Below are 27,013 nucleotides of genomic sequence, written 5' to 3' on the forward strand. Positions count from 1 at the left end.
GAGTTCTAGCAGCAGATACATCTCTAGAACAACTGTTAAGAGGAGACTGTGTGAATCCGGCCTTCATGGTAGAATATCTGCTAGGAAACCACTGCTAAAGAAAGGCAACAAGCAGAAGAGACTTGTTTGGGCTTAAGAACACAAGGAATGGACATTAGACCAGTGGAAATCTGTGCTTTGGTCTGATGAGTCCAAATTTGAGATCTTTGGTCCCAACCACCGTGTCTTTGTGCTACGCAGAAAAGGTGAACGGATGGACTCTACATGCCTGGTTCCAACTGTGAAGCATGGAGGAGGAGGTGTGATGGTGTGGGGGTGCTTTCCTGGTGACACTGTTGGGGATTTATTCAAAATTGGAGGCATACTGAACCAGCATGGCTACCACAGCATCTTGCAGCGGCATGCTATTCCATCTGGTTTGCGTTTAGTTGGACCATCATTTATTTTTCAACAGGACAATGATCCCAAACACACCTCCAGGCTGTGTAAGGGGTATTTGACCAAGAAGGAGAGTGATGGGGTGCTGCGCCAGATGACCTGGCCTCCACAGTCACCGGACCTCAACCCAATCCAGATGGTTTGGGGTGAGCTGGACTGCAGGGTGAAGGCAAAAGGGCCAACAAGTGCTAAGCATCTCTAGGAACTCCTCCAAGACTGTTGGAAGACCATTTCAGGTGACTACTTCTTGAAGTGTGACTCTACAATTTTCATAGTCCTGAAAATAAAGAAAACTCTTTGAATGAGAAGGTGTGTCCAAACTTTTGGTCTGTACTGTATGTATATGCACATATATACACACACACAGTATCTCACAAAATTGAGTACACCTCTAACGTTTTTGTAAATATTTTATTCCATCTTTTCATGTGACAACACTGAGGAAACGACACTTTGCTACAATATAAAGTAGTGAGTGTACAGCTTGTATAAGGCCTCTTGCACACTGGAGTTTAAAAAAACTCAGTACAGCTTTTTTTTTTTTTTTTTTCTGAGCTAAAATGCAGCCCATTCATTGTAATGTGCCTATGCACACAGGCGCGTAAATGAGCGCCGTGCATTCTTCAGTAAGCACAAAATGGAAAAATCTGCATTTTTGTACAGTAATTTATGCCTAATGCGTGCAAATACGTGGGATTTCGAACAAATGAACGCATACGAACATACTGTTGATCTGAGAAATGCTAATTTGCATATTTTACAAGGATGCGAGAATACATTTGTGCAAAAAGAGGCAAAAATGCACGCTAATTTGCTTAAACGCATATTTGCGAAAATGTACGCGAATGTGCAAATTTCAATACGACAAATACGCCTGAAATTTATGGCTGAAAAAGGAGATGCTCATACAGGAGGATCGTGTGTAAGAGGCCTCACAGTGTAAATTTGCTGTCCCCTCAAAATAACTCAACACACAGCCATTAATGTCTAAACCGCTGGCAACAAAAGTGAGTACACCCCTAAGTAAAAATGTCCAAATTGGGCCAAAAGTGTCAGTATGTTGTGTGGCCACTATTATTTTCCAGCACTGCCTTAACCCTCTTGGGCATGGAGTTCACCAGAGCTTCACATATTGCCACTGGAGTCCTCTTCCACTCCACCATGACGACATCACGGAGCAGATGGAGGTCAGAGACCTTGCTCTCCTCCACCTTCCATTTGAGGATGCCCCATAGATGCTCAATAGGATTTAGGTCTGGAGACATGCTTGGCCAGTCCATCCTCTTTATCCTCAGCTTCTTTAGCAATACAGTGATCATCTTAGGGGTGTGTTTGGGGTCATTATCATGTTGGAATACTGCCCTGCGGCCCAGTCTCCTAAGGGTGGGGATCATGCTCTGCTTCAGTATGTCACAGTACATGTTGGCATTCATGGTTCCCTCAATGAACTGTAGCTCCCCAATGCCGGCAGCCCCAGACCATGACACTCCCACCACCGTGTTTGACTGTAGGAAAGACACACTTGTCTTTGTACTCCTCACCTGGTTGCCACCACACACGCTTGACACCATCTGAACCAAATGAGTTTATCTTGGTCTCATCAGACCACAGGACACGGTTCCAGTAATCCATGTCCTGTGTCTGCTTGTCTTCAGAAAACTGTTTGCGGGCAGGGCTCGGGCAATTTCAAAGACAGTCAGTGCAGAATAAAAAAAAAAAAAAAAAAATCTGAATTACACCCCCCCCGCTCTGCTGCTCCTACTAGCTTAGGGGGTGTAATATTTTCATTATCTGTGCCCCTTTTTGATTATCATGTGCTGGTCAGAGCGGAGGGACTATTTTTTCAGTTTTGGGGTCATGCCCATTCTGCTACCGCCCCACCCCACATGTTCTTCTGCTTTGGCTCAAGTCCCGGCCAGTCGCCTGCCTGCCTATCTCCATGCCTTCAATGGCTGAGTAGTAGCCGGGGCCCAGAGAGTGAGATTTGAGAAGCTGTGAGGCAGGCGGCAGCAGTGACAGGCAGAGAGAGGCAGCTGAGATCAGCTGATCGTGTCCAGCAGCCGGAACAGAGGGGAAGCGGATCCCATCGTGGGGCTGTCAGTGCCTTTTGGGGCTTCAACACAGGTGTGATTTGGAGGTGTCTGTGAATAGACTACATTGCACTGTGTCTGTCTCTCTGGCATCATGGGTGGTATCATAACTCACAGACAGGGGGCGCTCTATCATGGCTCTGGCTGGCAATGTACTGTCACAGTGAGTCACATAACATGGCTGCTTATTGGTCATAAGTTAACAAAATCAGCACCCAGCAACCGTGTCATGTGACACACTGACAGAGCCAGCCAAAACCATGATAGAGCGCCCCCTACCTGTGAGTTGTCATAATGTTGAATATCTTACCCACCGCCTTCAGATTTACCGCCTGCAGATTTACTGCTACAGGGTGGCTGCGCCGCAGGATCATGTGTGTGTGTATGTGTGTGTGTATATATATATATATATATATATACAGTTGTGTTCAAAATTATTCAACCCCCAATGCTGTAAAGGGTTTTAGGGAATTTAGTGTACATTTTTAATTTTATTCAGAATGAAATCCTACAAGGACTTCTTAAAGAACCATATACAACTAAAATGACATCAATTGGTTGTGTAATACAGTAGTAAATGTTTCTTTTGTGAATTCTTCATTGACACAATTATTCAACCCCTCAAAGACTACCACTCTGAAGAACAGAGGTTCATTGAAGTGTTTTCAATCAGGTATTGAAAACAGCTGTGGATGTCAGGGAGCAGCAATAAAGCCTAATAAGCACCAATTAGGCAGCTTTAAAATGACTGTGATACTCAGCTCCTTCTAGACATTTACTGGTGTGGTTACAAACATGGTGAAGTCAAGAGAATGGTCCAGGAAGACAAGAGAAGAGGTGATTACTCTTCACAGGAAGGGCAATGGCTATAAGAAGATTGCAAAGATGTTAAACATACCAAGAGACACCATAGGAAGCATCATTCGCAAATTCAAGGCAAAGGGCACTGTTGAAAGGCTACCTGGTCGTGGCAGAAAGAAGATGCTGACTTCAACTGCTGTGCGCTACCTGAAGCGTCGAGTGGAGAAAAGTCCCTGTGTGACTGCTGAGGAACTGAGAAAAGATTTGTCAGATGTGGGTACTGAAGTTTCTGCTCAGACAATACGGCGCACACTGCGTAATGAAGGCCTCCATGCCAGCACTCCCAGGCGCACCCCCCTTGCTGTCTCCAAAGAATAAGAAGAGTCCACTGCAGTATGCCAAAAGTCATGTGGACAAACCACAGAAGTTTTGGGATAGTGTTCTTTTGACTGATGAAACAAAATTAGAACTGTTTGGGTCCATGGATCAACGCTATGTTTGGAGGAGGAAGAACAAGGCCTATGAAGAAAAGAACACCTTGCCTACTGTGAAGCATGGCGGGGGGTCAATCATGCTTTGGGGCTGTTTTGCTTCTGCAGGTACAGGGAAGCTTCAGCGTGTGCAAGGTACCATGAATTCTCTTCAGTACCAGGAGATATTGGATGACAATGTGATGCAGTCCGTCACAAACCTGAGGCTTGGGAGACGTTGGACCTTTCAACAGGACAATGATCCCAAGCATACCTCCAAGTCCACTAGAGCATGGTTGCAGATTAAAGGCTGGAACATTTTGGAGTGGCCATCAGTCACCAGACTTAAATCCGATTGAGAACCTCTGGTGGGACTTAAAGAAAGCAGTTGCAGTGCACAAGCCTAAGAATGTGACTGAACTGGAGGCTTTTGCCCATGACGAATGGGCGAAGATACCCGTAGATCGCTGCAAGACACTTGTGTCAAGCTATGCTTCACGTTTAATAGCTGTTATAACTGTAAAAGGATGTTGTACGAAGTACTAAGATTGAATGTCACTTGGAGGTTGAATAAAACTGATAATGATGTGAGCACAGAAAAGACATTTGTGGTTATTTCATTATAAATGTTATGTTATATTTGTCTGACCCAGTGTTAATTTCGTCGACTAAAACCGACTAAAACGTTTTGGTCGACTAACACAATTCAAATGACTAAAATATGACTAAAACTAAAATGGCATTTTAGTCTTAAGACTAAAATACGACTAAAACTAAAATGGCATTTTAGTCAAAAGACTATAACTAAAACTAAATCGAAATTTGCTGCCAAAAATTAACACTGGTGCATGCTCAAAGCATAAATAATAACATATTAGATTTTTCACTCCAGGACCAGCAGTAGTATATAATGAGTTTGGAAATTGTAGAGAAATGCTTAAATAATGCATTACAAATTACAATTGAACTACACCCATTTGATTATAGATGACTAAAATTTGTTTTAGTCGACTAAAATGTAGGGCGTTTTAGTCGACTAAAATATACTGGAGTTTTAGTCGACTAAATACGACTAAAACAAAAACACTTGCAGAAGACTAAAATAGGACTAAAACTAAAATGCCATTTTAGTCCTAAGACTAAGACTAAAACTAAATTGAAATTTGCTGCCAAAATTAACACTGGTCTGACCTACACGTGCCTCTTTGATTTAATTGTAAGCAGGATGACTGAATGATCAAAACCAATGTCAAACTGGCCAAAACAATCAATTTCAGTGGGGGTTGAATAATTTTGAACACAACTGTACGTAATCTTGCATTTCTGGGAATCCGAGCCAATCAGCGAGTCTAAGGGACTCCATGTCCGCCGGTACCCACCAATCGCTCTGTACACAGTATGGAAGACCTTGATCCTGTGTTCCTGCAAAGCAGGTGCCTTCCCTTAGTAAAAGCACCTCCCCCACAGTGGGAAAACACTTATTAGGCACACATTTAACCCTTTGATTGCCCTAGATGTAAACCCCTTCCCAGCCAGTATCAGTACAGTGACAGTGCATATTTTTAGCGCTGATCACTGTATTAGTGTCACTGGTTCGCGCAAAGTTTCACTTAGTGTCAAATTTGTCCGCCGCAGTCTCACAATCCCACTATAAGTCGCTGATCGCCGCCATTACCACTAAAAGAAAAAAGAAAAAATTGTCCCCGGATTTCATTTTAAAAATCCGGTCACCTTACATTAGAAGCTGCATCAAGTCGCATAGAGCCTTATTTCCTAGCTGGAGGACAGCATTGTCTAGCCCTTTATTCTCCAGAGTGGCTGTCCCTGGACTGCCCATTTGGTTCATTGGATTTCATTTCTTTCAATCAGGGAGGCTCAGCATCACATGTGGGCGTTACCATAGCTTTCAGTTTGTAGTGCACACTGCCGGCCCCACCACCAGCCATGATCTGTCTGCATTGCATAGAGAAGCACAGACTCCCAGTGGTGATGAAGATGTCACTGGGTCTGACATTAGGTATGTAATGAAAACCGATTTCATTTTATAATTTCATTAGCATGTTGATGAGGCAGAACTAGGGCAGGTAATATAGAAGTAGAATAATTTTTAGCTTTGGATGCTGCGCTGTGGTTTGCATGGCCCTATGCAGTCTGCTGTGTTTTTATGGATTCCTGGTGATCACCAAGGGACGGATCTTCTCTGCCATTCCTCTGGGGTTTTCAGGTCCGCTGTCGCTGGGAGGAACTCGCCGCACTGGCTTCATTTACCATGACACAGTGAAATTAGACGGTTTCCTTTTTGTTCTTAGCTGGCACAACCAGTTTTACAGCTCTGCACTCATGTATGGTTTCCTGATGAGGAACGCACTGACACCTGTGTCCTCCGATCCAGAAAGTTTACAGTTTTAAATACCACCTTGTCGTAAAGGGGAACAAACCTTTCTACAAAATAAGAGTGGGGGAGGGTTACAACCCCTGTGATTGTAGCAGGGTGGATACAAATCTATGATTTAAAAAAAAAAAAAAAGTTTAAAAAAAAATCTGATTTTTCTTTTTCTTTTTTTTATTTACGTCGGATTTTTTTGCATTTTATCAAATTTATTTTAATAAAATACTTTTGTAGTAAAAATCTATCCAAATATAGTTTTCTGTTTAAGACACGTTAATTTGGTTTATTCAGCATGAAATGGAGCTTAGTTATGTATCATGAGGCTGTATATTCTGCAATACAGTAAACCCCCCTCCATTGCGGGGGTTACGTTCCGGACCCAGCCGCGAAAAGTGAAATTCCGCGAAATGGAAAAACCCTATTAAAATGCATTGTAGGCATGCTTTTTTTACTGTCACTGTACGTGTAAAAGCATTTTAAGGTCTTTAAACACACTTTTAAAACAATAGAAACTCATTTAAACACATAAAAGATACTAAGAGACATAGCAAGAGCTATGAAAAACACAAAAATATTTAATTATTAATGATTTATATAGTAAAATAACATTACAAAAAAAACCGCGAATTACCGGGACCGCAAAAACTGAACCGCGATGGAGCGGGGGATTAGTGTATTTACATTTTTGGTAAACTCAGTCAATGAATCCAAGCTTTGCAAGCTGAGATAACAGCACTGCATTGATGAATTCACACAATTTCACAGTAACTACCAGCAAGAATGAGTCCTTACATTTAAAGAGCACCTGTCATTTCAGATCCATCATGGCAGCGCCTGTTAGCGGGTTTCCACTCACCTGCTGCCGCCAAGTCCCTCACCTTGTTGTGTCACTGCCAGTTTACCAGCCGTCCCATTAAAGTGAATGGGACTGTCGTCCAGTCAACAGCGGGTCACAGGAGGAGCCACTGCGGGACAGAGATGACAGTTGCTCTTTTAAAATTATAATTTAAATCAAGTTGATTTAGATTAGGGATAGACTGATACGGTTCTTTCAGGGCCGATACCGATATTTTGGTCACAACGTATCCGTATCGGCCAATATTTTGTACATTTAAAGTTTTGAAAAATAAAGACAATTTTTGACACCTATCTGGTACTGAAAATGTTAATTTTTGTTTAATGCTTAATGGCTGGCTTGCTGGCACCCTGTGGTGGGTGGGTGGCTGGCACAGGGCCTGTGGGTGGATGGCTGGCTGGTACAGTGCCTGTGGGTGGCTGGCTGGTACAAGGCCTGTGGGTGGATGGCTGGTACAAGGCCTGTGGGTGGATGGCTGGCTGGTACAGTGCCTGTGGCTGGCAGGTACAGGGCCTGTGGATGGCTGGCTGGTACAAGGCCTCTGGGTGGCTGGCTTGCTGGTACAGTGCCTGTGGCTGGTACAAGGCCTGTGGGTGGCTGGCTGGTACAAGGCCTGTGGGTGGATGGCTGGTACAAGGCCTGTGGGTGGATGGCTGGCCGGTACAGTGCCTGTGGGTGGCTGGCTGGTACAAGGCCTGTGGGTGGATGGCTGGTACAAGGCCTGTGGGTGGATGGCTGGCTGGTACAGTGCCTGTGGCTGGCAGGTACAGGGCCTGTGGATGGCTGGCTGATACAAGGCCTCTGGGTGGCTGGCTTGCTGGTACAGTGCCTGTGGCTGGTACAGGGCCTGTGGATGTGGATGGCTGGCTGGCACCGGGCTGCTGTGAGTGGGTGTATGGGTGTGATACACTCCCGCGAGACTAGTCCAGACTCCAGACAAGGCTGTCCAAGGCGAGGGAGGCGGCCTAAGAAGGCAGAATGATGTCACAAAAATATCGGCAATATCAGCCAGTTCCGTGCCCGATACTGATATATCGGGGAAAGTGCATATCGGCCCCCGATATATCAGCCTTGCCGAGAATCGGTCTATCCCTAATTTCAATCCAGCCTTTTTGCCAGTGATTGAAATCATGATTTAAATCAAATCAAAAATGAATTGTAGTGCTGGGTCCCTTTTTGGGGAAAGGAAAGGGGCTCCCCTCCCTTCCTGTGCCAAGTCTCTGATGGGGTAAGGGGGGTCCTGGTCTTATGCCTGGTACACACGATGAGATTATCGGATGAATGATCGTCCCTTTTTCTTTTTTTGCATGCTAATCTTATATCGAAAATAAAGAGGATACTAAAGCTATGAAAGTTCTCATATGACGGAATAAAAATTCGGAAGTTATGGAATGTTTTGTATTTTCGAATGACAACTGTACTGAATAAACGAAACACATACAATCTAGTATCAAACGAGAAATTTAAATTGCTGGTCCCATTCGATAATAGGGATGAGCTCTGTGTTCGAGTCGAGCGTAAGTTTGTATCGAACATCAGCTGTTCGTGTGTTTGTTGAACACAAGAACAATTGGGACGCTCGGTGGGAAGTTCGCCCGCTAAGACGCTCGGTGGGAAGTTCGCCCGCTAAGACGCTCGGTGGGAAGTTCGCCCGCTAATGAGCACCCCATAATGCACTGCGCTGTTGCAGTGCATTGATTGCTGATGATTGGCCAAAGCATGCACCTGACCAGTATGCTTTGGCCAATCACAGCACAATGTCCTGTCAGAGCCATGGTTGGCCAAAGGCAGGGTGCCTTTAGCCAACCATGGCTCAGGGGCTAAGTCCACGCCCCACACTATAGGCTGCTGCTTACACGGCAGCCGTGTATAGTGTGTGACAGTAGAGATTAGGCAGGTAGTTAGTGGATAGTGTGTCCAGACAGTTTAGTGCAGTCAGTGTAATGTACAAGCATACCCCACTTTTAAAATGTATGGATATGTTGTAATCCTGGGTCCCCTCTCAGTGCTCCCCAAGTTTGGTGTCCCTGTCACTTATGGTTTGTGAGCAGTGCTATGCCAAGCTGACCAAGATTTCCCATAGATGCCATAGATGGTCTGGACAGGAAGGGAGTGAAAGTGCCCTGTATTTGAGTGGTTAAGGAAAACTCCACGCCAAAATAAAAAAAATGGCGTGAGCCCCCCCCCCCCAAACTCCATACACGACCCTTATTTGAGCCTGCCAGGAAAGGGGGGGATAAGCGAGTGCCCCCCACACCATACCAGGCCACTCAACATGTGGAGGGTGCCCCCCAAAGCACCTTGTCCCCATGTTGATGGAGACAAGGGCCTCTTCCCGACAACCCTGGGCTGTGGTTGTTGGGATCTGTGGGGGGGGGGGGCTTATCGGAATCTGCAAGCCCCCAGATCCTGTCACCCCCCCCCCCCGCCATGTGAATGGGTATCGGGTACCCATTCGCCAAAAAAGTAAAAGCCACAGGAAACCGTTTTTAAAAAAATCCTTTATTAAAAAGAAAAGAAAATAGTGTCCCTCGATGCAAATCCATCGTCAATCACGAAGCCAGCCGGACCTGAAAAATAGAAAAAAATTAAAAGCTTCACCTCTTAAGAGAAGATCTGTCAAAGCCGAAGATCGGGCAGACGGCAAGTAGCCTCTTAACCACTTGCTGACCGCCGCCCGACTATATACGGCGGCGGTCAGCCCCTCACAGGCAAAGTGACGTACCGGTACGTCACTAGCCTGTGAGCCAATTGGGGGGGAGCGCGCGCCGCCGGAGGCGCGCTCCCGCCCCCGCTCGTTCCCTAGGCAGCCCGCATGTGTGACTGGCGGACCCGATGTCCGCCGGTCACTCGTGATCGTCGGGTGGTGAGGGAGAAATGTAAACACAGCCATCTGTCATTCTCCCCTGTGTAAAATCACAGATCATATGGTCCTACTATGTAGGACCGTTGATCTCTGCTGTTACACACACACAGCCACATCCAATCACAGTTAGAAGCACGCCCCTAGGGACACACTTAACCCCTTCCTCTCCAATAAAGTTAACCCCTTCCCTCCCAGTGTCATTTTTACAGTAACAGTGCATATGTATAGCACTGATTACTGTAGTAATGTCACTGGTACCCCCAAAAGTGTCAAAAATGTCAGTCAAGGGTCCGATCTGTCCGCCACAATGTTGCAGTCCCGCAAAAAAAATCGCAGATCGCCGCCATTACTCGTTAAAAAAAAAAAACAATAAAAATGACAAAAATCTTTCCCTTAGTAAACGCAATAACTTTTGCGCAAACCAATCAAAATACGCTTTTTGCGATTTTTTTTTTTTTTTTTTATTTTATTTTTTTTTTATTTATTTTTTTTTACCAAACCTATGTAGCAGAAAACAAATTGGCCTAAAATGTTAAAAAATTTAGATTTTTTACATTTTTGGGGTGGGGGGGAAATTTCATATAAAAAAATGTGAAAAATATTGTTATTTTTGCAAAATTGTCGCTCCTTTTTTTGTTTATAGCGCATGATCAAAAAATCGCACAGGTGATCAAATACCACCAAAAGAAAGCACTATTTGTGGGAAAAAAAGTACATCAATTTTTTTTGGGTACAGCGTCGCACGACTGCGCAATTGTCCGTTTAAAATCACGCAGTGCCGAATCGCAAAATAGGCCCTGGTCAGGAAGGGGGTAAAATCTTCCGGGGCTTAAGTGGTTAAGAAGCGAAGCGCTTTTTTTTTTTTTTCTATTTTTCGGGTCGTGATTGGCGATGGATTTACATTGAGGGACACTATTTATTTATTTTTTTAATAAAGGACTTGTCAAAAACTGTGTTCTGTGGTTTTTACTTTTTACACTTTTTTGGTAACTGGGTAGGGGTGTAATGTACCCGATACCCATTCACATAAAGAGGAGGTGGGGATCTGGGGGCCCCCTTGTTATGGGATTCTGGAAGCCCCCTTTAAGCCCCCCTAGCCGCAGATCCCAACAGCCCAGGGTTGTCAGAAAGAGGCCCTTGTCCCCATCAACATGGGGACAACCCATCAACATGGGGACAAGGTGCTTTGGGGGGGATGCAGAGCCCCTTTCACTCCAAAGCACCTACCCCCCCCCCCCATGTTGAGGGCATGTGGCTTAGTATGGTTCAGGAGGGGGGGGGGGGTTGCTGCTGTAGCAGGCTCCATACAGCGGGGATAGAAAGTTTGGGCACCCCAGGTAAAAATTTGTATTAATGTGCATAAAGAAGCCAAGGAAAGATGGAAAAATCTCCAAAAGGCATCAAATTACAGATTAGACATTCTTATAATATGTCAACAAAAGTTAGATTTTATTTCCATCATTGACACTATCAAAATTACAGAAAACAAAAAAATGGCGTCTGCAAAAGTTTGAATTTATAGCATGCACTGCCCCCTTTGCAAGGCTGAGACCTGCCAGTGTCATGGATTGTTCTCAATCATCGTCTGGGAAGACCAGGTGATGTCAGTCCCAAAGGTTTTAAATGCCCAGATTCATCTGACCTTACCCCAACAATCAGCACCATGGGATCTTCTAGGCAGTTGTCTAGAAAACTGAAACTGAAAATAGTTGACGCTCACAAAGCTGGAGAAGGCTATAAGAAGATAGCAAAGCGTTTTTAGATATCAATATCCTCTGTTCGAAATGTAATTAAGAAATGGCAGTCATCAGGAACAGTGGAAGTTTAAGCAAGATCTGGAAGACCAAGAAAAATATCAGACAGAACAGCTGGCAGGATTGTGAGAAAAACAATTCAAAACCCACGTTTGACTGCACGATCCCTCCAGAAAGATCTGGCAGACACTGGAGTTGTGGTAAACTATTCCACTATAAAGAGATACTTGTACAAATATGGTCTTCATGGAAGAGTCATCAGAAGAAAACCTCTTCTACGTCCTCACCACAAAAATCAGCGTTTGAACTTTGCAAATGAACATATAGACAAGCCTGATGCATTTTGGAAACAAGTTCTGTGGACCGATGAGTTTAAAATTGAACTTTTTGGCCGGAATGAGCAAAGGTACATTTGGAGAAGAAGGGGCACAGAATTTAATGAAAAGAACCTCTGTCCAACTGTTAAGCATGGGGGTGGATCAATCATGCTTTGGGGTTGTATTGCAGCCAGTGGCACAGGGAACATCTCACGAGTAGAAGGAAAAATGGATTCAATAAAATTTCAGCAAATTTTGGATGGTAACTTGATGCCATCTGTGAAAAAGCTGAAGTTAAAGAGAGGATGACTTCTACAAATGGATAATGATCCTAAACACACCTCAAAATCCACGGGGGATTACATCAAGGGGCATAAACTGAAGGTTTTGCCATGGCCTTCACAATCTCCTGACCTCAACATAATTGAAAATCTATGGATAGACCTTAAAAGAGCAGTGCGTGACAGACAGCCCAGAAATCTCAAAGAACTGGAAGGCTTTTGTAAGGAAGAATGGGCAAAGATACCTCAAATAAGAATTGAAAGGCTCTTGGCTGGCTACAAAAAGCGTTTACAAGCTGTGATACTTGCCAAAGGGGGCAGTACAAGATATTAACTCTGCAAGGTGCCCAAACTTTTGCAGACACCATTTTTTTGTTTTCTGTTATTTTGAAAGTGTAAATGATGGGAATAAAATCTAACTTTTGTTGACATATTATAAGAATGTCTAATCTGTAATTTGATGCTTTTTGGAGATTTTTCCATCTTTCCTTGGCTTCTTTATGCACATTAATACAAATTTTTACCTGGGGTGCCCAAACTTTCGATCCCCACTGTACATCGTACAGATGCGCCACTTTACAGGCACATTAAGGGGACCCCCCAGGCACGATATTTAAAGGAATTTTTTAATTTTTGTTTCACTTTAAGCATCATTAAAATCACTGCTCCTTTGAAAAACGATTGTTTTAAAAAACATTTTTTTGCATTGATACATGTCCCCCAGGGCAGTACCCGGGTCCCCATACACTTTTTAGGGCAATAACTTGCATATAAGCCTTTAAAATGAGGACTGTTGATTTTTTATGTTCATGTCCCATAGGCTTTAATAGATTTTGCATGTTCGCAAAAACTTTCCCTTGTTTGAGATGTTCTGGAGCGAACTGAACATGGGGGTGTTCGGCCCATCCCTATCAGATAATTTTGCATGACCTTGTCTTGATCAGATTATTGTAGGATTGCTTAGAAAGTGGTATTTTTTTTGTACGATTTTCTGATCCTGTGTATGGGCTTTTAGTTTAGTGTGCCATACACGCTGTTTTTTAATTATGAATAATTTTACACCTGTGTGCTTTGTATAGGTGGTTATGTATTTAGGAAATTACCATTTAGACAATTTGCTAGCAAAGTGATTTTGAATTTTGCAAATGAATAGTGAATAGGGAATTTGTGTGGTGGAAGAAAATAAATCTTTTTACTTGGGGCAGTGAGTTGCTGGAAAATATTGCAGTAGGCATGATGTGCACGAGAGGAGCACCTGAGGGTATGGAAATGGGCAGGATATGTACATTAGAGGAGCACCAGCGGGTATGGCAGTGGGCAGGATATGTACATTAGAGGAGCACCAGCGGGTATGGCAGTGGGCAGGATATGTACATTAGAGGAGCACCTGAGGGTATGGAAATGGGCAGGAGATGTACATTAGAGGAGCACCTGAGGGTATGGAAATGGGCAGGAGATGTACATTAGAGGAGCACCTGAGGGTATGGAAATGGGCAGGAGATGTACATTAGAGGAGCACCTGAGGGTATGGCAGTGGGCAGGAGATGTACATTAGAGGAGCACCTGAGGGTATGGAAATGGGCAGGAGATGTACATTAGAGGAGCACCTGAGGGTATGGAAATGGGCAGGAGATGTACATTAGAGGAGCACCTGAGGGTATGGAAATGGGCAGGAGATGTACAATAGAGGAGCACCTGAGGGTATGGAAATGGGCAGGAGATGTACAGCAGAAGAGCACCTGAGGGTATGGAAATGGGCAGGATATGTACATTAGAGGAGCACCTGAGGGTATGGAAATGGGCAGGATATGTACATTAGAGGAGCACCAGCGGGTATGGCAGTTGGCAGGATATGTACATTAGAGGAGCACCAGCGGGTATGGCAGTGGGCAGGAGATGTACATTAGAGGAGCACCAGAGGGTATGGCAGTGGGCAGGAGATGTACATTAGAGGAGCACCTGAGGGTATGGTAGTTGGCAGGAGATGTGCATTAGAGAAGCACCAGAGGGTATGGCAGTGGGCAGGAGATGTACATTAGAGGAGCACCAGAGGGTATGGCAGTGGGCAGGAGATGTACATTAGAGGAGCACCTGAGGGTATGGCAGTTGGCAGGATATGTACATTAGAGGAGCACCAGCGGGTATGGCAGTGGGCAGGAGATGTACATTAGAGGAGCACCAGAGGGTATGGCAGTGGGCAGGAGATGTACATTAGAGGAGCACCAGCGGGTATGGCAGTTGGCAGGAGATGTGCATTAGAGAAGCACCAGAGGGTATGGCAGTGGGCAGGAGATGTACATTAGAGGAGCACCTGAGGGTATGGCAGTGGGCAGGAGATGTACATTAGAGGATCACCTGAGGGTATGGCAGTGGGTAGGATATGTACATTAGAGGAGCACCAGAGGGTATGGCAGTGGGCAGGAGATGTACATTAGAGGAGCACCAGCGGGTATGGCAGTGGGCAGGAGATGTACATTAGAGGAGCACCAGAGGGTATGGCAGTGGGCAGGAGATGTACATTAGAGGAGCACCTGAGGGTATGGAAATGGGCAGGAGATGTACATTAGAGGAGCACCTGAGGGTATGGAAATGGGCAGGAGATGTACATTAGAGGAGCACCTGAGGGTATGGAAATGGGCAGGAGATGTACATTAGAGGAGCACCTGAGGGTATGGCAGTGGGCAGGAGATGTACATTAGAGGAGCACCTGAGGGTATGGAAATGGGCAGAAGATGTGCATTAGAGGATCACCAGAGGGTATGGCAGTGGGCAGGAGATATATATTAAAGCAGTAATGGTGAACCTTGGCACCCCAGATGTTTTGGAACTACATTTTCCATGATGCTCATTGCACACTGCAGTGTAGTTGAGCATCATGGGAAATGTAGTTCCAAAATCTCTGGAGTGCCAAGGTTCACCATCACTGTATTAGACGATCACCTGAGGGTATGGCAGTGGGCAGGAGATGTGCATTAGGGGAGCACCTGAGGATATGGTAGTGGGTTTGAGATGTACGAGAGGAGCACCTGAGAGTATGGTAGTGGGCAGGAGTTGTGCATCAGAGAAGCACCTGAGGCTATGGAAATGGGCAGGAGATGTGCATTCGAGGAGCACCTGAGGGTATGGCAGTGGGCAGGAGATGTTCATTAGAGGAGCACCTGAGGGTATGGAAATGGGCAGGAGATGTGCATTAGAGGAGCACCTGAGGGTATGGCAGTGAGCAGGAGATGTACATTAGAGGAGCACCTGAGGGTATGGAAATGGCCAGGAGATGTGCATTAGAGGAGCACCTGAGGGTATGGTAGTGGGCAGGAGATGTACATCAGAGGAGCACCTGAGGGTATGGAAATGGGCAGGATATGTACATTAGAGGAGCACCAGCGGGTATGGCAGTTGGCAGGATATGTACATTAGAGGAGCACCAGAGGGTATGGCAGTGGGCAGGAGATGTACATTAGAGGAGCACCAGAGGGTATGGCAGTGGGCAGGAGATGTACATTAGAGGATCACCTGAGGGTATGGCAGTGGGTAGGATATGTACATTAGAGGAGCACCAGAGGGTATGGCAGTGGGCAGGAGATGTACATTAGAGGAGCACCAGCGGGTATGGCAGTGGGCAGGATATGTACATTAGAGGAGCACCTGAGGGTATGGAAATGGGCAGGAGATGTACATTAGAGGAGCACCTGAGGGTATGGAAATGGGCAGGAGATGTACATTAGAGGAGCACCTGAGGGTATGGAAATGGGCAGGAGATGTACATTAGAGGAGCACCTGAGGGTATGGCAGTGGGCAGGAGATGTACATTAGAGGAGCACCTGAGGGTATGGAAATGGGCAGGAGATGTACATTAGAGGAGCACCTGAGGGTATGGAAATGGGCAGGAGATGTACAATAGAGGAGCACCTGAGGGTATGGAAATGGGCAGGAGATGTACAGCAGAAGAGCACCTGAGGGTATGGAAATGGGCAGGATATGTACATTAGAGGAGCACCTGAGGGTATGGAAATGGGCAGGAGATGTACATTAGAGGAGCACCTGAGGGTATGGCAGTTGGCAGGATATGTACATTAGAGGAGCACCTGAGGGTATGGAAATGGGCAGGAGATGTACATTAGAGGAGCACCAGCGGGTATGGCAGTTGGCAGGATATGTACATTAGAGGAGCACCAGCGGGTATGGCAGTGGGCAGGAGATGTACATTAGAGGAGCACCAGAGGGTATGGCAGTGGGCAGGAGATGTACATTAGAGGAGCACCTGAGGGTATGGCAGTTGGCAGGAGATGTGCATTAGAGAAGCACCAGAGGGTATGGCAGTGGGCAGGATATGTACATTAGAGGAGCACCAGAGGGTATGGCAGTGGGCAGGAGATGTACATTAGAGGAGCACCAGAGGGTATGGCAGTGGGCAGGAGATGTACATTAGAGGAGCACCAGCGGGTATGGCAGTGGGCAGGATATGTACATTAGAGGAGCACCTGAGGGTATGGAAATGGGCAGGAGATGTACATTAGAGGAGCACCTGAGGGTATGGAAATGGGCAGGAGATATACATTAGAGGAGCACCTGAGGGTATGGAAATGGGCAGGAGATGTACATTAGAGGAGCACCTGAGGGTATGGCAGTGGGCAGGAGATGTACATTAGAGGAGCACCTGAGGGTATGGAAATGGGCAGGAGATGTACAATAGAGGAGCACCTGAGGGTATGGAAATGGGCAGGAGATGTACAGCAGAAGAGCACCTGAGGGTATGGAAATGGGCAGGATATGTACATTAGAGGAGCACCTGAGGGTATGGAAATGGGCAGGAGATGTACATTAGAGGAGCACCTGAGGGTATGGAAATGGGCAGGAGATGTACATTAGAGGAGCACCTGAGGGTATGGAAATGGGCAGGAGATGTACATTAGAGGAGCACCTGAGGGTATGGCAGTGGGCAGGAGATGTACATTAGAGGAGCACCTGAGGGTATGGAAATGGGCAGAAGATGTGCATTAGAGGATCACCAGAGGGTATGGCAGTGGGCAGGAGATATATATTAAAGCAGTAATGGTGAACCTTGGCACCCCAGATGTTTTGGAACTACATTTTCCATGATGCTCATTGCACACTGCAGTGTAGTTGAGCATCATGGGAAATGTAGTTCCAAAATCTCTGGAGTGCCAAGGTTCACCATCACTGTATTAGACGATCACCTGAGGGTATGGCAGTGGGCAGGAGATGTGCATTAGGGGAGCACCTGAGGATATGGTAGTGGGTTTGAGATGTACGAGAGGAGCACCTGAGAGTATGGTAGTGGGCAGGAGTTGTGCATCAGAGAAGCACCTGAGGCTATGGAAATGGGCAGGAGATGTGCATTCGAGGAGCACCTGAGGGTATGGCAGTGGGCAGGAGATGTTCATTAGAGGAGCACCTGAGGGTATGGAAATGGCCAGGAGATGTGCATTAGAGGAGCACCTGAGGGTATGGTAGTGGGCAGGAGATGTGCATTGGAGGAGCACCAGAGGGTATGGAAATGGGCAGGAGATGTTCATTAGAGGAGCACCTGAGAGTATGGTAGTGGGCAGGAGTTGTGCATCAGAGAAGCACCTGAGGGTATGGAAATGGGCAGGAGATGTGCATTAGAGGAGCACCTGAGGGTATGGAAATGGGCAGGAGATGTTCATTAGAGGAGCACCTGAGGGTATGGTAGTAGGCAGGAGATGTACAGTAGAAGAGCACCTGAGGGTATGGAAATGGGCAGGATATGTACATCAGAGGAGCACCTGAGGGTATGGAAATGGGCAGGATATGTACATTAGAGGAGCACCAGCGGGTATGGCAGTTGGCAGGATATGTACATTAGAGGAGCACCAGAGGGTATGGCAGTGGGCAGGAGATGTACATTAGAGGAGCACCAGAGGGTATGGCAGTGGGCAGGAGATGTACATTAGAGGATCACCTGAGGGTATGGCAGTGGGTAGGATATGTACATTAGAGGAGCACCAGAGGGTATGGCAGTGGGCAGGAGATGTACATTAGAGGAGCACCAGCGGGTATGGCAGTGGGCAGGAGATGTACATTAGAGGAGCACCAGAGGGTATGGCAGTGGGCAGGAGATGTACATTAGAGGAGCACCTGAGGGTATGGAAATGGGCAGGAGATGTACATTAGAGGAGCACCTGAGGGTATGGAAATGGGCAGGAGATGTACATTAGAGGAGCACCTGAGGGTATGGAAATGGGCAGGAGATGTACATTAGAGGAGCACCTGAGGGTATGGCAGTGGGCAGGAGATGTACATTAGAGGAGCACCTGAGGGTATGGAAATGGGCAGAAGATGTGCATTAGAGGATCACCAGAGGGTATGGCAGTGGGCAGGAGATATATATTAAAGCAGTAATGGTGAACCTTGGCACCCCAGATGTTTTGGAACTACATTTTCCATGATGCTCATTGCACACTGCAGTGTAGTTGAGCATCATGGGAAATGTAGTTCCAAAATCTCTGGAGTGCCAAGGTTCACCATCACTGTATTAGACGATCACCTGAGGGTATGGCAGTGGGCAGGAGATGTGCATTAGGGGAGCACCTGAGGATATGGTAGTGGGTTTGAGATGTACGAGAGGAGCACCTGAGAGTATGGTAGTGGGCAGGAGTTGTGCATCAGAGAAGCACCTGAGGCTATGGAAATGGGCAGGAGATGTGCATTCGAGGAGCACCTGAGGGTATGGCAGTGGGCAGGAGATGTTCATTAGAGGAGCACCTGAGGGTATGGAAATGGGCAGGAGATGTGCATTAGAGGAGCACCTGAGGGTATGGCAGTGAGCAGGAGATGTACATTAGAGGAGCACCTGAGGGTATGGAAATGGCCAGGAGATGTGCATTAGAGGAGCACCTGAGGGTATGGTAGTGGGCAGGAGATGTGCATTGGAGGAGCACCAGAGGGTATGGAAATGGGCAGGAGATGTTCATTAGAGGAGCACCTGAGAGTATGGTAGTGGGCAGGATTTGTGCATCAGAGAAGCACCTGAGGGTATGGAAATGGGCAGGAGATGTGCATTAGAGGAGCACCTGAGGGTATGGAAATGGGCAGGAGATGTTCATTAGAGGAGCACCTGAGGGTATGGTAGTAGGCAGGAGATGTACAGTAGAAGAGCACCTGAGGGTATGGAAATGGGCAGGATATGTACATCAGAGGAGCACCTGAGGGTATGGAAATGGGCAGGATATGTACATTAGAGGAGCACCAGCGGGTATGGCAGTTGGCAGGATATGTACATTAGAGGAGCACCAGAGGGTATGGCAGTGGGCAGGAGATGTACATTAGAGGAGCACCAGAGGGTATGGCAGTGGGCAGGAGATGTACATTAGAGGATCACCTGAGGGTATGGCAGTGGGTAGGATATGTACATTAGAGGAGCACCAGAGGGTATGGCAGTGGGCAGGAGATGTACATTAGAGGAGCACCAGCGGGTATGGCAGTGGGCAGGATATGTACATTAGAGGAGCACCTGAGGGTATGGAAATGGGCAGGAGATGTACATTAGAGGAGCACCTGAGGGTATGGAAATGGGCAGGAGATGTACATTAGAGGAGCACCTGAGGGTATGGAAATGGGCAGGAGATGTACATTAGAGGAGCACCTGAGGGTATGGCAGTGGGCAGGAGATGTACATTAGAGGAGCACCTGAGGGTATGGAAATGGGCAGGAGATGTACATTAGAGGAGCACCTGAGGGTATGGAAATGGGCAGGAGATGTACAATAGAGGAGCACCTGAGGGTATGGAAATGGGCAGGAGATGTACAGCAGAAGAGCACCTGAGGGTATGGAAATGGGCAGGATATGTACATTAGAGGAGCACCTGAGGGTATGGAAATGGGCAGGAGATGTACATTAGAGGAGCACCTGAGGGTATGGCAGTTGGCAGGATATGTACATTAGAGGAGCACCTGAGGGTATGGAAATGGGCAGGAGATGTACATTAGAGGAGCACCAGCGGGTATGGCAGTTGGCAGGATATGTACATTAGAGGAGCACCAGCGGGTATGGCAGTGGGCAGGAGATGTACATTAGAGGAGCACCAGAGGGTATGGCAGTGGGCAGGAGATGTACATTAGAGGAGCACCTGAGGGTATGGCAGTTGGCAGGAGATGTGCATTAGAGAAGCACCAGAGGGTATGGCAGTGGGCAGGATATGTACATTAGAGGAGCACCAGAGGGTATGGCAGTGGGCAGGAGATGTACATTAGAGGAGCACCAGAGGGTATGGCAGTGGGCAGGAGATGTACATTAGAGGAGCACCAGCGGGTATGGCAGTGGGCAGGATATGTACATTAGAGGAGCACCTGAGGGTATGGAAATGGGCAGGAGATGTACATTAGAGGAGCACCTGAGGGTATGGAAATGGGCAGGAGATATACATTAGAGGAGCACCTGAGGGTATGGAAATGGGCAGGAGATGTACATTAGAGGAGCACCTGAGGGTATGGCAGTGGGCAGGAGATGTACATTAGAGGAGCACCTGAGGGTATGGAAATGGGCAGGAGATGTACAATAGAGGAGCACCTGAGGGTATGGAAATGGGCAGGAGATGTACAGCAGAAGAGCACCTGAGGGTATGGAAATGGGCAGGATATGTACATTAGAGGAGCACCTGAGGGTATGGAAATGGGCAGGAGATGTACATTAGAGGAGCACCTGAGGGTATGGCAGTGGGCAGGAGATGTACATTAGAGGAGCACCTGAGGGTATGGCAGTTGGCAGGATATGTACATTAGAGGAGCACCAGCGGGTATGGCAGTTGGCAGGATATGTACATTAGAGGAGCACCAGCGGGTATGGCAGTGGGCAGGAGATGTACATTAGAGGAGCACCAGAGGGTATGGCAGTGGGCAGGAGATGTACATTAGAGGAGCACCTGAGGGTATGGCAGTTGGCAGGAGATGTGCATTAGAGAAGCACCAGAGGGTATGGCAGTGGGCAGGAGATGTACATCAGAGGAGCACCAGAGGGTATGGCAGTGGGCAGGAGATGTACATTAGAGGAGCACCTGAGGGTATGGCAGTTGGCAGGATATGTACATTAGAGGAGCACCAGCGGGTATGGCAGTGGGCAGGAGATGTACATTAGAGGAGCACCAGAGGGTATGGCAGTGGGCAGGAGATGTGCATTAGGGGAGCACCTGAGGATATGGTAGTGGGTTTGAGATGTACGAGAGGAGCACCAGAGGGTATGGTAGTGGGCAGGAGATGTGCATTAGAGGAGCACCTGAGGGTATGGTAGTGGGTTCGAGATATACAGGAGGAGCACCTGAGAGTATGGTAGTGGGCAGGAGATGGCATTAGAGAAGCACTTGAAGGTATGGTAGTGGGTAGCAGATGTTCATTACAGGAGTGGCAGTGGGTATGGCAGTGGACAGGGTGATATCCATGACAGGAATTGCTGAAGGGTGTTGAAGTGGTCAGGATGACATATATGAGAGCAGTACCTGAGGGTATGGCAGTGGGCAGGAGATGTATATGATAGGTAGTGAAGGGTAAGGCAGATGGCAGGATAAATGACAGTTTTCTTCAGTTTCTGTAACTCTCAGTGCCTTGAATGGAGAAGGAGGGGAGACATTTCCCGGCAGTGGGACTATTCTGCTTATCAGAGCCTCTATCCCTTCCCTGCACTATTAGATATGTAATGCTGGGAGAAGCATGCTGTATGACAAATAGACTCCATTAAAAATGTCCCTGGCTGCGTCTGATGAGCAATCTGATGCTTCTCAGCTGTTCAAAGTCACACATTGCAGAATAAAGAAATGCTTGCTGGGCAGCACAGTGGCTGGGTGGTTGGCACTTCTACCTTGCAGCACTGGGGTTCTCAGATTCTATCCCAGCCAGGACACTGGGATACATGCTGGTAGGTAGATTTAGCTCCTGTCTAAATTGGCCCGAGTATGATCTTCTACTGAGCACCCCCAAGATGAGATGACTGCCCTAACACCAAACTGATAATAGAATGAATAATAAATATATATTATATTATAGATCATAGAGCTGTTTTGTGTTGTTTTGGGGACATTTCCAGCCATTCTTACATAGTCTGTAGATTATACATTGGTGTTTTATTTTATAGACAGGATGTAAGGAATTGTTTCATTTCCTGCATCCTGGTTGATCTTGGCTTGCTTGGACTCACTGGCTGCACTCCAGAAATATGTGAACACAAAGGCAAATGGATTTGTGCTGACGAGGGAAGGATATATCTCCTTTTTTTAATTTATTTTTTTAAAGGTTGATTCAGTAAATCCTGAGATTAGTCTGGTATAGGAGGGAAAAGGGCTCTGGGATCCATCCTTTGCTTCCGTCCCTTTTTGCTTTGGGCTCCCTCCTTTTGATCTCTCCCCCTCCCCCTTCATTCTTTTGCTCTGGCCTCCCCCCTTTTGCTCTGCCCCCTATCCCCCACTTTTTGCTCTGCCCCCTATCCCCCACTTTTTGCTCTGCCCCCTATCCCCCTCTTTTTTCTCTGCCCCCTATCCCCCTCCTTTTGCTCTGCCCCCTATCCCCCTCCTTTTGCTCTGCCCCCTATCCTCCTCCTTTTACTCTGGCCTCCCTCCTTTTACTCTAGCCTCCCTCCTTTTACTCTGGCCTCCCTCCTTTTACTCTGGCCTCCCTCCTTTTACTCTAGCCTCCCTCCTTTTACTCTGGCCTCCCTCCTTTTACTCTGGCCTCCCTCCTTTTACTCTGGCCTCCCTCCTTTTACTCTGGCCTCCCTCCTTTTACTCTAGCCTCCCTCCTTTTACTCTGGCCTCCCTCCTTTTACTCTGGCCTCCCTCCTTTTGCTTTGGCTTCCCTCATTTTGCTCTCCCCCCCCCCCTCCTCCCTTCTTTTGATCTGGCTTCCCTCCTTTTGCTCTCCCCCCCCCCTCCCTCCCTCCTTTTGCTTTGCCCACCCTCCTCCTTTTGCTCTGCCCCCTCCCCCTTCCTTTTTGCTGTGGCCCATCTCTTTTTGCTCTTCTCCCCCGTCCCTCCTTTTGCTCTAAGCTTACTGAATCTTAATTTTAAAAGCACCCCCCCCCCCCCCCCACTTCCTTTCATGTAAAAAAAAAAAAAAAAAAAAACAGTATAGGATGGGATCATCTTCTGTGTATTATTTAAAACTCTGTTTTTTAGCCTGACACATTGGACACAGTAAAATAACCATTTCCCAGTAAACCTTTTGTTAACTTAGTTTACAGCTTCCAATGCACCTATCTCCTGCTCTATCAGTGCTACTTCCCGGAATTTCTGGTCTTCACAGGAAATAGTTAACCGTGGACAATGTAGTCTCCTGCCAGTCTGTTAGCTTGGAAAAGGTAGGAGGAGGGGAGTGCCTTGCCATTCTAGGCTACGGGGCTGTGTGTTTCTATTGATGCACACAGTGTAGGGAGGAACAAATAGTTCCTGAATGCAAGGGTGGCTCCATAGGAAGCTGCAAGAGAAATGAGCCACCCTGAAACGGGAAACCTGGGCAACAGTCATGGCACCAGCTTAAAATGGTTGTAAAAGATGAAGTTTTTTTTTTTTTTTAATTCCATGCAGCTAACTTGCTAACCACTGGGAGCGGGTAAGGTGTGCGACGGCCAGGCTATTTCTTCCTATTTCTACAGCATGCTTTGGGTCTTGATGAACCTTTCCCCAGCCTGCAACCTCACTAGTCAGCGGCATCCAATTCATCGGAGCTTGTTAGCCTGAGTGGGGGCTCCTAAGCATTTGTTGTGGGTCAGTGTGGAAATTCCAGTTATTTTGTATGTCTGCATGAATACGCACATTCCATGCATGTCACAGTATACAATAACAACGCAGTTGTTTACACAAATCTCCACCTTTTTAATAAGCAACCCTTGAGCTCCCAGCTAAATGATTTTCCCTGTGCAAAATGATAGTGCTAGGACGGTTTCACACTGCCGCGCTGCGGTTTGGCCACAGCGCGGTTGCAGCACAGTGTGCCGGTGGTTTCCGATAGACAGAGATGCAGCATACAGACGGTGTCACACACTGCCGCTCTGCGGTTTGGCCTCAGCGGTTAGGAAAAGCCCAGTGTACCCGCGGTTTCCTATAGACAGAGATGCAGCATTCAGACGGTGTCACACACTGCCGCACTGCGGTTTGGCCACAGCGCGGTTGCAGCACAGTGTGCCGGCGGTTTCCGATAGACAGAGATGCAGCATACAGACGGTGTCACACACTGCCGCTCTGCGGTTTGGCCTCAGCGCGGTTGCAGCCCAGTGTACCCGCGGTTTCCTATAGACAGAGATGCAGCATACAGACGGTTTCACACTGCCGCACTGCGGTTTGGCCCCAGCGCGGTTGCAGCACAGTGTACCCGCGGTTTCCTATAGACAGAGATGCAGCATACAGATGGTTTCACACTGCCGCACTGCGGTTTGGCCACAGCGCGGTTGCAGCACAGTGTACCCGCGGTTTCCCATAGAAAGAGATGCAGCATACAGATGGTTTCACACTGCCACGCTGCGGTTTGGCCCCAGCGCGGTTGCAGCACAGTGTACCCGCGGTTTCCTATAGAAAGAGATGCAGCATACAGACGGTTTCGCGCTGCGGCTTGGCCACAGCGCGGTTGCAGCACAGTGTATCCGCGGTAGACAGAGATGCAGCATACAGGACTTTTGGTGCAATTTCAAAAAACACACCAAAAACGTGCCATCTAATAGAAGTCATTGGGAACCTGCCGGTCACTCGCCCGAAAACTGCGGATACACTGCGCTGCACCCAAGAAACTGCCCTTAAAAGAGATTTATGGAATTAATCCCCCCCCCCCCCCCCCAATTTATAGTTATCCATCTAGATAAATGCAGCATCGGTCCAACGCTGCATCTGTCTCCCGGCGCCTCTACACTGAGAACCGAGCGATCAAACCCCATGATCGCTTGGTTCTGACAGCTGCCCGGGCAGAGAACTGCTGAATGTCAGTCATCGGCTCTCGGCTCTGCCCCCCCCTCGCTTACTGGGGTGCTGGGCTTTGGAGGGGATGGGGTGGCCGGCTCAGGCTCTCAGGGGCTCGCTAAGGCCCCTTTCACACTAGCGGACCGTTCAGATCCGCCTGTCCGTTTTTCAGGCGGATCTGAACGGATGCCCCATGCATCTCTATGGGGCATCGGATGTCAGCGGAGACATGTCTGCTGACCTCTGATCCATCAAATCTGGACGGATGGAAACCCTATTTTCCATTCGTCCAGCGGATCGGATGAGAACGGACAGACGGTCCGTTCCCATCCGATTCCCTCATAGAGAACAGCGGGGATCTGACAGCTCTGTCTCGCACTGGAAAGGAGATATTAGTGGGGCAATAACTGAGGAGAGTCTGTTTGGTAAAAGTCTAGAAAAGATCTTAAGGTCATTATTGATAATGGAAATCGGTCTATAGTTTTGCGGGAGGGTGTGGTCTTTGTCAGGTTTAGGGATAAGGGACATATTTGCCAATAACATTTCATCGGGAAAGGAGCCTCCTTTAAGGATAACATTATATAGTTCAGATAATTTGGGTGATAGTTAATGGGAAAATTGCTTATAGTAAAATTAGGTGAACCCGTCGGGGCCAGGAGCTGAGCCCTTTTTAAGGGATTTAATGATCTGTGTGATTTCGTCAGGGGTGCAAGGGGCATTTAGTTTGTCTATTTGAGAGGAAGATAAGGAGGGAATCTGTAGGTTATCTAACCACGAAGGTTATTTTTAGCACTGATTACTGTAGTGATGTCACTGTTTCCCCTCCCCCAAAAAGTGTCAAAAATGTCAGTTAGGGGTCCGATCTGTCCGCCGCAATGTCGCAGTCCCGCTAAACGCAGATCGCCGCCATTACTAGTAAAAGAAGAAAAAAAAAAAACAATTAAGATGACATAAATCTTTCCCGTAGTTAGTAGAATTTTGATTTTTAATTTTTTTTTTTTTTTTGAGAATGTTATATAGCAGAATGTGAAAAATATATATATATTTTTTTTTTTCAGAATTGTCGCTCATTATTTGTTCATAGCGCAAAAAATAAAAATCGCACAGGTGATCAAATACCACCAAAAGAAAGCTCCACTTGTGGGGGAAAAAAAGGACATCAATTTTATTTGGGTACACCATCGCATGACCGCACAATTGTCCATTTAAAATAACGCAGTGCCGAATCGCAAAATATGACCTGGTCATTAAGGGGGAAAAATCTTCCGGTCCAGAAGTGGTTAATTTGCAGGGATTTCCCCTCTCTTCCTATTTTGGCTATGGGACAGGAAGTGAAGGGAAATCTCCGCAATGAGACACAAATGGCAGAAAAAAAAAAAAACCTGATGGGTTTTAAAGTGTTACTAAACCCAGAAGCTGCAGTCACTATATCTGATCTCCCACAGTACACAGAACATGGAAATGCAATTATTTTGGTAAAAATAAACTGATAAATACTTTTTCCTCATCAGCAGTATATAGCAGTCTTGTGACTTCTATCAGTTCCTACGCTTGTAGGAGGAGTTTTCATTCTCCCCTGACCCTCTGTCTGGACAGTGCTGATTGGCCCTGTGCTGATCACATGTACTCTCCCAAGGGGAAAAAAAAAAAACTCTTTAGCAATACACACCAAACTGAGCATGTGCAGCCCGTCCCCTGGCTCTGTAAATATCTGGTTATTTTTTGGAGACAGTAAAAGAAGGGGAGGATCAGAGAAGGTAGGATCAAACAGCCTTTATACACAATGCGGAGGATTAACCCCTTAGGTTCCACAGTGAGTATAACCAGCATGCTTTACTGCATA

At 46.9% G+C, this 27,013-nt stretch overlaps 1 protein-coding gene across 1 annotated transcript in view; it reads left to right on the plus strand.

Moving 5' to 3' along the window:
- Positions 1 to 27,013, plus strand: part of FAM3B (FAM3 metabolism regulating signaling molecule B) — a 142,103-nt gene that overhangs the window by 61,739 nt on the left and 53,351 nt on the right. The gene's annotated exons all lie outside the window — the stretch shown is intronic.

The sequence above is a fragment of the Pelophylax lessonae genome (assembly GCF_965119305.1).
Source record: "Pelophylax lessonae genome assembly, chromosome: 2".
Lineage (NCBI taxonomy): Eukaryota > Metazoa > Chordata > Amphibia > Anura > Ranidae > Pelophylax > Pelophylax lessonae.